The sequence below is a fragment of the Drosophila navojoa genome, unplaced genomic scaffold, assembly GCF_054131105.1.
Source record: "Drosophila navojoa isolate 15081-1374.11 unplaced genomic scaffold, UAZ_NAV_1.0 NAV_Backbone_95, whole genome shotgun sequence".
Lineage (NCBI taxonomy): Eukaryota > Metazoa > Arthropoda > Insecta > Diptera > Drosophilidae > Drosophila > Drosophila navojoa.
In genome coordinates this window covers 25,776-39,169 of record NW_028301799.1, presented here as the reverse complement: position 1 = coordinate 39,169, position 13,394 = coordinate 25,776, and the positions used below count along the sequence as shown (strand labels likewise).

The following is a 13,394-nucleotide window of genomic DNA, read 5'->3' as shown; positions in this document are numbered from 1 at the left end:
CAGTTTCTTTGATTCGTAATCGGATTTCTGCCTTCCCCTTCTCTTGCGATGATTACATTTGTTAATAATTGAATACATTGCTGCATTTCAAATATTGGTTGTTGATTTTCCATTTTATTGAGTTGTATTATTCAAAGTTTCCACAATTATTATTTGTTATTGTTGTTAATAGTTAATTCTTTTAGTTTTGTTCACTTTATAAGATTTCACAAAACTTTTTGTTCGAATTTTGTAACTCCGATTATTATTTTTGTTTACTTTTAAAAGATTTCACAAAAAATTTTCGAATTATGTTACTCCGTTTACCGGCTGCGCCAATTATGTATTCTCTTTATACAGTTCAATGCATGTTCTTTATTTGAAATCAAAAATACAACTATTGTCTTATTCAATTCGAAGAGGTTTCTTATACCATTTTCTGGCTATGATTGTTTATGATTACAATATTGAGTATGCTGGGTCAAGGTTTGCTTATCTTATGCGGCTGAGATGCGAAGTTCATTTATGTTTACAAAAGTGTTTATCTTATGCAGCTGGGGCTGCGATGCTTATTTATGTTTACAAAACTGTGCTTATTTATGTTTACAAAACTGTCTCCAATTTCTATGACACTTCTGGTCTTGGCTACATTAAGGAGGATGGCAAGCCTTTTGTATCAACTATTGCTATTGGAAGTACCGCTGCGGTTATGGTGTCAGTTGACACTTTGGCACTTGCGTGCGACGCGATCCCATTGAATCTGTAGGAGCGAAAGAGACCTCCTCTAACAGGACTTTGACCCCCTTTCCAGTGCGAGGGTCGCTCCTATAGTATTCGCGTCGTATATTGCTCCTCACAAAGGCAATGGGCAGCGCAATCTTGCGCCAGGACGAGGTAGCTGGTCGATTTCGAGGCTTTGCTCAATTCGCGGCCAATGGTCGTTCCCAGCAGCAACCCGAACGACGGCGAAGTGCTCACGCCAGGGCACTTCCTGATCGCAGCAACGCTCGTGCCGCTGCCAACCGTGTCCACCGAGCCAGTCGACGACGTCAAGCTGACGCACTTAAAAAGATGGCAGCTGACATCAAACATCAAGCGACGGTTCTGGAGCGACTGGTCAAGGGACTACCTGCTCAGCCTCCAGCAGAAGTCGAAGTATACGAAGGAGAGGCGGAACGTAGAGATCGGCGTAGTCGTGCTCCACAACAGTGGATGCTGGGCGTGGTGACAGAAGCTATAGCCGGCGGAGATGAAAGGGTGCGCGTCGTTGTCGTCAAGACAAAATCTGGCACTTATAAAAGGCCAATGCATCGCGTTGCCCCGCTGCCAATTAGCTAACATGCCTGAATTATTTTATTAAATCCCTACGGCCTTTCAACGCGGCCGATGTTAAGGCATTTGCCTTGAAATTTAAATTGAAGTAGTAGACTTTTAAAAGCCATTGTAAATATTTGTTGTTTAGAGCGCGACCACGGGAGTGCGCTCGGATAATGTCGCTCGCTGTTTGCGCATAGATGCGCTCTCACTGTGCAAGTTGCGCTTGCGTTCTTATATACAATAAAAGAGTACGAATTGAACCAACACTTGCCTTTTAATTCGTAGAGACCGCAAGTTGCTTATAATTCTGGACCATTGCACGGAACAGACTCCTTTGGAAGGACAAGTACATTTATGTTTACTTGGTCGCTTCTTGTATATGTGTATATAGTGTACATCACTATGTCGGAAATATATTATTATTTTTATTATATGAGACATACATACAATATGTTCTAAAAGGTTTCTTTTTATACCCTGAAACCATCGAAAATCAGGGGATAATAGTTTTGTTAAAATGTATATAACAGGCAGAAGGAGGGGTGGCAGACCCCACAAAGTATATATATTCTTGATCAGGGCGACGAGTTGAGTCGATTTAGCCCTGTCCGTCCGTCCGTCCGTCTGTCTGGCCGTATGCTTGAACGCGTCGAATTCAGAAGATATACGATCTAGAGACTTCAACTTTTTTTTAAATAACCGTATATACAGTGCGGATGTCGAGTTTATTTTTAAAAATCGATAACAATTCCCAATATTTTGTTATCGATAAAAAACCTTATCGAAAATCAGTTATAAAATTATAGCTCATACATCTTTCAAGCTAGAGTATTCAAATTTAAAATCTATATTAACATGCATTTTATTTTGTTAAAATTTACCTCCCACCATACAAATACATTTGAACATTACGATAACGTTCTGAGAGTTTCTTCAAGATTGTACGTCTTGAAATTAAATTATTCAACATACAAGTTCTAATATTTCCAACATTGCAGTGCAACCCAACCGCATTCACCTGTGTATGTGAGTGTGTTTGTGCGAATTAGTATGGAAATATCATTTGATCGAGCAGTCTTGACTAAAGCTTTCTTGTTGCAAATTTATTTTTTTTTACTACGATTTTTACCGATTATCTCCATTACAATTATCATCACCATCCAAACATATTTTATGTATCAGTTTTTTCGTTATCATGTAAAGTATTAAATGAACGGCGCACGATATGTGAACGAATACACTTGACTTTGATGGTGTTTAGTTTTGTATAGATCTTTATTCTTCGAACCCAGGTTTATATACCTAGAATCATGCGTGAGCACCTCCGATAACAGTGACGAAGTCACCGCTGATGAGATGCTAGCATCTCAGGCAACCTTGGATGCAATTGTGTTCAAAACGTGGGATTTTAACCCGCCGGCAAGCCCCCACATGGGTGGATATATAAGTGAATCTACAGAACAAGAAAATAAATTTCAAGTAGTAATAACAAAAGCAAAGCTTGGTGAAGACAAGAGATCAATAAAGAAGATCTGAGGTCCACCAACTCCGACATCGGATTCGGAGGGCATAGAAGATAAGGACGAGAATGGAATTTCTGCCACAACTTCGACATCGACGTGGAGTATCGCCGAGGATACATCAACAGATATCCAATTGGAAGTTCGAGCAATGGATAATATTGCCACAGTAGGCAGCATAATGGAAGAGAAAACTTCTGCGGAGACTGCAATTGCGGCGGGACGTGCAGCTGAAGAGAACAGCGACAATACCGACTCAAACTCTTCAGTGATGACCACAGCAGCGCTACCAACTATGTAGACTAAAACTGCAAGTACAACAAGTAAGAAAGCTCTAGTCGAGACTGCTCGACAACGAGATCCCCTGAACCCTACAAGTAACTGATATTTCAATTAGAGGTGCCAAACTATCGATGGCACTATCGTCACAATCGATGGTCGGGCACTAATGAGCGCCTGAACTATCGATTGTTCAATGTCTCGATAGTGGACGATAATATCGTCAAAGGCGCGGGATAAATAATTATAATTTTTCTTAATTTTATATCATAGCTTGCAAATGATAGTTGATCGTTCTTTCGAATATGCTCTGCTTCATAACATAACATAAAAAGCTGCTCTCTTTGTTTTGGTCAAGCGCTTCGCATTGACTCATTGGTGTCACGATCTCAAATGAGTGTCGCGTAAAGATTTCCGCTTACACAAAGACTTTCAGCAAAAGACAGTTTGACTAAACACACACACGCATACAAACAAACACACACACTCACATATACAAACGACTGCGCTTGGGTTGCGCTGCAGTGTTGGCAATATAATGAGAACTTATTTGATGAATAATTTAATTTTTAGACGTACGATCGTAATGAAATTTTCAGAACGTAATCATAATGCTTAAATGTATGTGTATACCGAAGCACAAGTCTCTAGTATTTGATATACGAATTTTACAAAGATGAGGGTGAAATTGTATAAAATACATCTTTATATACATTTTAAATTTGGAGACTCTAGCTTGAAAGATGTAGGAGATATAATTTTTTAAGTGATCTTCGATAAGGTTTTTTATCGATAAACAAGTATCGGAATGAGTTATCGTTTTTCAGTGAGAAACTCGATATGCGCGAGATGTATACGGACATTTAAAAAAAAAAGTTGAAGTCTCTTGCTCTTATATTTTCTGAAATCGACGCGTTCATACATACGGACGGACGGACGGACGGACAGACAGACGGACAGGGCCAAATCGACTCAACTCGTCGCCCTGATCAAGAATATATATACTTTGTGGGGTCTGCCACGCCTCCTTCTGCCTGTTACATACTTTTAACAAAACCATTATACCCTGATTTCCCATTTTCAATGGGTTCAGGGTATAAAAAATACACAACATTGAAGGGGCTTTGAACCTCCCCCGCTGTAACATAACTTGCGACGCCTCTATCACCCACGCTATCGTTTTGCTTGACAATCCGGTAGCTAAAATACAATAAGCTAATAACAGAGCGTCATCTGACAAAACAACAATAACAGCTAGAAAATCCAGAAATCAATCGCAATTCTTAGAATGCAAACGCTTAAGAATCTGCAACATATATTTGTACTCATACATACATTTGTACTCAAAAAGTGCACGATCAATATAATAATTATCGATTACTCGATACTCACCACAGTAGGTGGTGGCGCTGTCAGCAAAGGCGCCGGTTAAATTTGTTTTTGTTCTTTTGACAAACAAATTTGTTATTTTAGCTTCTTTTATATTTTTTAAATATTTAAATTTTATTTTTAAATTTTATAAAAATGTTTCCTTTCGTGTTATCAATGCCTATTAAGCCTATTTGTATATACATGTACATACATAGATAGCTCAAGCATATAAATGTCGCAATTTGATACTACAAATGCCGATTGCCACGCCCCTAGTGGCCGTAGACACCTCATTTTTGGCCAGTTCTTAGAAAGAGCTAACGGTAACGTCAATGCGAAATTTGAATGCCTACGCTCAAAAAATGTGAAAATTACAGGGTATTTTTCGATATGCCACGCCCCCAAAGAGGCTTGACAATTATTTTTGGGGCATCGATAGAGGAGGTTACCAGTAACTCAACCTTCCAAATTTGAGGCTTCTAGCTCTTAAACTGTAGGAGATATAAAGTTTTGCGGTTTGCCACGCCCCCTTTGGGCGGACATATATCCACAATAGCTTGTTGGACTTGGGAGGTCAACTCGCGTATATATACCAAATTTAGCCAAATTTGAAAAATCACTATATCTTCACGTCCGATTTGCCACGCCCCTATTAGGCGTAGACATAACATTTTTTCATCAGTCATAGAATTATAGCATTAGCTCACGTGCGAAATTTCAACGTTCTAGCTTTAGAACTTTAGGAGAAACAGTTTTATCTGATTTGCCACGCCCCCAATAGGCGTAGATATGTCCACCATAGCTTTGCGGACTTGGGGGGTCAACGCGGATCTACATACCAAATTTCAACTCTCTAGCTCTTCAACTAACATGATTTCTGGTATATCGGAAAATGCATTTTCCGATTTTCCACGCCCCTAGTGGGCGGATCGGGAAAATTTTAACACTTTATAAATCGGAGTTATACACGAGTATGTGTTCCAAATTTCAAGTCTCTAGCTTCAACAGCGGCGAAATGAACTGCGTTCATACGGATGGACGGACGGACAGCAAGACGGACATTGCACAAAACCAATATACTAATTCACTTCGTGAATGAGTATAAAAAGAAAAAATATAATAAACAAGATTTAGTATAAAAAAGGAAAAGGAATATTAAAATGTATACCAATGCTTATGCCAGGGCATTGTGAGTGATTTCCCTAAGATAAGCTAAAGCAAACTTTTTATTTTAGGAAGAGAGAGCTCTAAGGAAAAAACGTGATAATATTTATTAAAATTAACACTAAGAACATGAAACGCACTGTGCAAAGAATAATTCCTAGTGCACACAATAATCAATAAGCTGGAGCCTACTATGATAAGACGGTAATCGTACATTACTGTCCCATCGAAGATCCCTTAAGGCAAAGAGAAGAAACTGTTTTTGGACCGCTTCGATACGATCCTGATGCATTTTATGCTGCGGAGACAATACAACAGAGCAATACTCTAAGATGGGACGCACAAGCGAAGTAAATAAGCGCTTGGTGATAAAAGGATCTTTAAATTCCTTTGACCAACGTTTAATGAAGCCAAGCACACTATTGCCTTCATTAATGATGGTAGAAATATGAAGATTAAAATTTAGTTTACAATCAAAGGAAACACCACTGTATGGATGTATCGTAAGGAAATATTGCTAATTTTATAATCAACAATTAGAGGAGGTCATTGTCATACACTTTGAGCAATTTAAGTCCAGCTAGTTTGCCACACACCAAAGTTGAAATGCATTTAGGTCATCTTGAAGGTGATGATGTCCATTTGCACTGGAATATGGAAGGCAAAGTTTTACATCATCAGCATACATAAATATAGTAGAATACGAGATACAACTAGGAAGGTCATTTATAAAAAGGGAAAAGAGTAATGGACCCAAATGGCTACCCTGAGGCACACCAGACGAAACAAAGATAACTTTAGACATAGCTGCTCTGAGAAAGACTCTTTGGGTTTTACCAATTAAATAGGATGAAATCCAAGATACAAGTCTAAGCGAAAATCCTAAGACTTTGAGCAAAACCATGTTGAGATGGTTGAATAATCGATTTGCAAAAATTCTGCAAGACCGATGATATAATTTTCTCAAATAACTTCGAATGACAGAAAATTTCGCAATGCCTCTATAGTTGGAAATATCAGATCTTCCACCTTTTTTATGTAAGGGAATGATGAAAGATTCTTTCCGAATTCTGGTCATTGCAAGTTTTTTCACCACCAAGGACAAATGAGGACGGCAAACCAGAAGATTTACGCTTCAAGTTTACAAATGAATAAAATTGTTTGGTATCTCGAGCAAACTGACGTTTGCAACGTATAAGATAATTCTCATAACAGCTAGAATTTAAAAGATTGAAGTTTGACTTGGCAATGGAATATTTGGACCAGTCAACACTTGAACCAGACTTTTTATAATTTTTAAAACATTTACTTTTAATGTTTCTCAAGTTCAAAAGAGTCTTGGTAAACCAAGGTGAGCTATTTGAAACTGGCGAAATACGGCAGAGAGGGACACAAACATCCAGAATAGAGTTTGAGGTGGAATAAAAAAACGATGCTGCCAAATTAATATCATTCGACTCATATAAAATAGATCAATCTGTTGAATTAATTAATTCATTAAGCAAAACAAAGTCGCATTTGCGATAACAACGACTTGGTTTAGAAGGCAAAGGAGTATAATTGAGATGATTATCAACAGCTAATAAAACCTCTAAAGTGGGGTGATGTATATCCTCAGGTGTGCAGAAATGAGTCGATCTCACGACATTAAAGAGCGAATCATGATTATTAAACACAAGATCAAGTGTGCGATTTAGTTTAGAAATAGAGTTAATCTGAAACAGAGACAGGTTAAACAAGTCATCAAAAAGATAGTGATCAATTGTCGGAATAAAGTAATTTGTATTACAAGTTGCTGACCAAGAAGTGTTGGGAATATTAAAACCCCCAACACATGAAGCAAGTCTATCATTCAAATGCTCATAAACATCTTTAATAAAATTAAGATGTTAAGCATAAGCTTGTAAATCAGAAGAGGGAGTGATAAAGGAACATGTGATAAACAATGAGCGCGATGGGAGAGTTATTTTAACCCCTAAGATCTCCGCTTCATGAAGGGATGAAAAGGTAAACACATCAGAGAGGATACTGGATTTAACCGCAGTTAACCCACCACCCCTCTGCGCATTAAACGATCGTGTCTATAAATAGTGAAATTACTAGAAGAGATTTCACTATTATGGATATTATTACTTAGCCACGTTTCAGTAAATGCAATAATATCATATTGTACACTAAAACTGTGTAAGAATAGACTTTTCAGTTTAGAATTAAGCCACGTACAATCAGAGACAGCTGCGAAGAAGATTGGAAAGTATTTAATTTGTTGGTACAGTGCATTGCACCGATTGCACCGAAGGTAGATTTATAGAAATAGGAGTCGATCTGTTAAGATTTTTAGGTCTAAATAACTGCTTAGAAATCTTTTTCAGTTTCAACAAGTAAGAAATTGAAATAGAAACAAGTAAGAAAGCTCTAGTCGAGACTGCTCGACTACGAGATCCCCTGAATCCTACAAGCAACTGATATTTCAATAATAATTAGCACACACACACGCACTCATACATACAAATACACGCACACAACCACGCATACACACACACTCACATATACAGGCGATTGCGATTGGGTTGCGCTGCAGTGTTGGCAATATTATGAGAACTTATTTGTTGAATAATTTCATTTGTAGACGTATGATCGTAATGAAACTTTCAGAACGTAATCATAATGTTCAAGTGTATGTACATTCCAAAGCACAAATCTCTAGTACTTGAAATAGGGTGAGGAGATGAATTTATGGGTGGGGGGTAAAATATAACAAAAATCTAAATTGTATGAAATACACCTAAGACTACATTTAACATTTGTAAGCTCTAGCTCTAAAAGTATAGAAGATATAATTAAATAATTAGCTTTCGATAAGGTTTGTAATCGATAATAAAAGATCGAATGTAGCTATCGATTTTAATTGATAAGCTCAATCTGAGCGTGAATAAGCAGGCACAGTGAAAGCGCATCTAAGCGCGATGCTTGATATCGACTGGCTCATTGCACACGATTGGCAGCGGAACGAGCGTAGCTCCTATCAGGAAGTGCCCTGGCGTGAGCACTTGGCCATCGTTCGGGTTGCTGCCTCAACCTCGACCAGCACGGTGGCCACCTCGTCCTGGCGTTCCGCCACGAATTCCCAGCGAAACTACTATTGGACCACAAAAGTCCACTCCACTGATCTCAAATGGCCTGTTTCCATTTAAGCGATCAGCGGGAAAATTGCCCATTATTTGGGATAAGAGTTTTCGGGAAAACAATTTATGCATTTTTGAGTATTTACGAAACGACACTTTTTGAAAGCAATAAAGGGAATTTGGCATTATGTGCTAGTGGTGCCTTCAATAATCGACCTCATCATAGCAACCAAAAAAACACACGCCTGCCATGCTGATATGGGCGCAAAAACCGTGACAGTTTTTGCAATGACGGTTGCCACACGATTGATTTCTTTATTTTCTTCATTTCTTCGCTGAATTTAATGTGTTGGATTATAGATATAACTGCAAGGAATGCGAAACTTAATTCAAAAACTGTAGCAATCACGGAACATATATGTAACTATGCGGATTAACTTAGAGAATGACGAAGTTGATTCAATAAGTTGTACGATGGGGTCTGTCCCCTCATCGACCGCGATCATAGTAATTGCAGTTCTACGCTTCTCTAGCAGCTCTAACTCTTTTCATAAGGTTATTTGTGGGTTGACTGGCCACAACGTGTCAGAAAGCTTTAAAAATCCTGGTCCGCAAAACCACAATGATGTTTTAAGCTGCTCAACTGGACATCCCCGAGATACATATCTGCTGGGTTATCTTTAGTTGGTACATGACGCCAAGATACATTAGTTGACAACTCTTGGACAACTCATTTTGCACGTGTTGATTTGACAAGTACTTTTTTCAAATAATGTTCGTGCGAACATGCCCATCCATTTGCTAACATGTTCGCCGAACATTTTGTGTTCGTCGAATGTTTGCATGTGGATGTGGTGTTCGCACGAACATTTTGTTCGCCGACCGTGTTCGCGAAGAATAGAAATGTCAAGGATGCCACATTAGATTTGGCGACTAGCAGCCTGGTAGTGATACCCTCATCTGTTTGCATTCTTACGTATAAACAACAACCGTAAGCTCTTGTTGAAGCATCAACAAATTCATGGATTTGGCATCCTTTTAATTTGAGTGTGCCAACGTAACGAGGTATATGCAACGAGCTCAAGTTTGAGAAACAGCTAGTTACTGCCTCAAATTCTTGCCTCATTTGGACAGGCAATTGGTCAACCCACGCAAGTTTATGCAACCACATTTCTTGTAAAAGGACCTTCGCACGAGTTACGATCGGACTTAACAAACCTAAGGGGTGGTATAACCTTGCCACATACATATGACAAAACGGATCTTTTAGTCGGTTACACTTCTACTGGACAGCTCATGGAATATCTAAAACTGTCATTAATCGGATTCCAAATTAATCCCAATGTTTTTGTGTCCTCTTGATGACCAATGACTATCATTTCTAGCTGGTTGTGCTGCGAGTTGTTTACAATTATGAGGAAATCCAAACGTTTGAAGAATTGCAACAATCATAATTCTTCAACGCTATCTGCTCGTGTCAATAAGTCATCAACATAGAAATCTTGGGCTAACGATGTTTTAAAAATCGAATGTCTAAGAATGGAACAGTCGTTGTCCGATACGTTACTATATTTAAACGAAAAATTTGTAACGGATCAGTGGGAGTTTCCCTCCACGGTGGGACTAGTCAAGTTAAATTGGACGGTACATTTTAGCGATTTCTGCTATTGCAACCCAAGGACGAAGTCGAAATCTTAACAAAGTCGAACCCACCATGAGCAGATCATTCAGCGACAATTGAGATGACTTGCTAGAAGCATAAAACACTACTCGAAGGTTACTGAGTGCGCTGTGCGGTCTTAGCACGCATTGACATGGGATGAAACAATTCAGCTCTCTCGGAATTCGATTATCAGTTGGGCTCATGTGTCCCAAGGCCAAGTACTCTTTCATGATATTAATGTACATTGTCCAAATGTCATTGCTCATTCTTCTTTCCAAGGCCAGAAATCGTCGCTTGGCTGTGTCATAAGTAGTGATGGCAAAAAAAAAAAAAAACAAGTAAGAACGTTGCAGTCGGGCGCTACCGACTGCGGAATACTCATTCACAGTCCCATTGAAAATTAAATTTAATTTGGCTTTAAAAAAATTTAGTACAAAACAATTATGCTTTTTGATTATATTGTAGCTTTTGGTAATTTTTATCGAGTAATCGATAATTATTATATTGATCGTGCACTTTTTGAGTACAAATGTATGTATGAGTACAAATATATGTTGCAGATTCTTAAGCGTTTGCATTCTAAGAATTGCGATTGATTTCTGGATTTTCTAGCTGTTATTGTAGTTTTGTCAGATGACGCTCTGTTATTAGCTTATTGTATTTTAGCTACCGGATTGTCAAGCAAAACGATAGCGTGGGTGATAGAGGCGTCGCAATTTATGTTACAGCGGGGGAGGTTCAAAGCCCCTTCAATGTTGTGTATTTTTTTCATACATATTTCGTTTTTTATAAATTAGATACTTATTTTTCTTAAATAGCCCTCATATATGTATGTACGCATTTATGCATGCATATGTATGTACATAAGTCTGCACGCATATGTAGCATCAAGCATTCCAGCGTTTCTTATGCACGCGCACATTTGTATGTGTGTATGTATGTACACATAAATGCATACTCTAGCGTTGAAATGAGACTGATTTGTTTTTGCTTTGTTCTTGAATTTACCATCCGCTACTCTCATAACAAGAATCTTATTTTTGGATTTCATTTTAATTACAATCATTGACAGTAGAAGGTGGCGCTGTCAGCAAAGGCGCCGGTTCAATTTGTTTTTGTTCTTTTGACAAGTATGGCGAGTTCAAATCCCGCGGAAAACTCTTTTTTGTAAATTGCAAATTTTGTTATTTTAGCTTCTTTTATATTTTTTAAATATTTAAATTTTATAGAAATGTTTCCTTCCGTGTTATCAATGCCTATCAAGCCAATTTGTATATACATGTACATGCATAGATAGCTCAAGCATATAAATGTCGCAATTTGATACTACAAATGCCGATTGCCACGCCCCTAGTGGCCATAGCCACCTCATTTTTGGCCAGTTCTTAGAAAGAGCTAACGGTAACGCCAATGCGAAATTTGAACGCTTACGCTCAAAAAATGTGAAAATTACAGGGTATTTTTCGATATGCCACGCCCCCAAAGAGGCGTGACAATTATTTTTGGGGCATCGATAGGAGGTTACCAGTAACTCAACTATCCAAATTTGAAGCTTCTAGCTCTTAAACTGTAGGAGATATAAAGTTTTGCGGTTTGCCACGCCCCCTTTGGGCGGACATATATCCACTATAGCTTGTTGGACTTGGGAGGTCAACTCGCGTATATATACCAAATTTAGCCAAATTTGAAAAATCACTATATCTTCACGTCCGATTTGCCACACTCCTATTAGGCGTAGACATAACATCAGTCATAGAATTATAGCATTAGCTCACCTGCGAAATTTCAACGTTCTAGCTTTAGAACTTTAGGAGATACAGTTTTATCTGATTTTCCACGCCCCCAATAGGCGTAGATATATCCACCATAGCTTTTTGGACTTGGGGGGTCAACGCGGATCTACATACCAAATTTCAACTTTCTAGCTCTTCAACTAACATGATTTCTGGTATATCGAAAAATGCATTTTCCGATTTGCCACGCCCCTAGTGGACGGATCAAGAAAATTTTAACAGTTTATAAATCGGAGTTATACACGAGTATGTGTTCCAAATTTCAAGTCTCTAGCTTCAATAGCGGCGAAATGAACTGCGTTCATACGGACAGACGGACAGACGGACGGACGGACAGACGGACGGACAGCAAGACGGACATAACAAGTAAGAAAGCTCTAGTCGAGACTGCTCGACTACGAGATCCCCTGAACCCTACAAGCAACTGATATTTCAATAATAATTAGCACACGCACACACACACGAATACAAACAAACAAACAAACACACATACACATACAAACAAACACACGCATACACACACTCACATATACAGGCAATTGCGCTTGGGTTGCGCTGCAGTGTTGGCAATATTAGGAGAACTTATATGTTGAATAATTTATTTTCTGGACGTACAATCTTAACGATTTTTAGTGATAAGCTCCAAAATTATATAAAATACACACGATTCCACATTAATAAACTTAAACCTAATATCTTCACCAAATATAATATTGCTTTTGTTTTAAGCCGGGATCGACGAGTGCCGATAATTTCGCCAGCAAAACTAAATTTTCTCTCCGAATTGTTGGAGCTTGTAAGATATTGCGCATTAATTTGCAACGTTTTTAATGGCGTTCGCAAACTAAACGTTCCTTTTTTTTTTGTCAGACTATCGATAGTCGCAAAATTCTATCGAGGTATCGCCGTTTTAGAAAACCATCGATTGTTTTGCATCCCTACACTGAACCAATTAATATGGAAAGTCAGGGTTTTTTTATTATTCTTGTTTTTACACGAGCGCATCTTGCATAGTGAAATCGTTAATAGTATTTAGTGAGTACCATACGAATGCGTATGGCTTTGCTATTTTTCGTCTCGCGACTGTCGTAATGGTCGATTATGTTTTGTAGTATCGAAAAGTCCCGTTAGAGCGACGCGACAGCGTTTTTAACAGTCGTCGAGTGTGGTTCGGTGGTAGACA

The 13,394-nt window shown here is 38.4% G+C and overlaps 1 pseudogene; it reads left to right on the top strand.

Annotated features, from left to right (window-relative positions):
• The first annotated feature begins 544 nt into the window (after window positions 1-544).
• LOC149090391 (uncharacterized) lies at window positions 545-1,470 on the top strand (annotated as a pseudogene).
• Window positions 1,471-13,394: the final 11,924 nt, after the last annotated feature.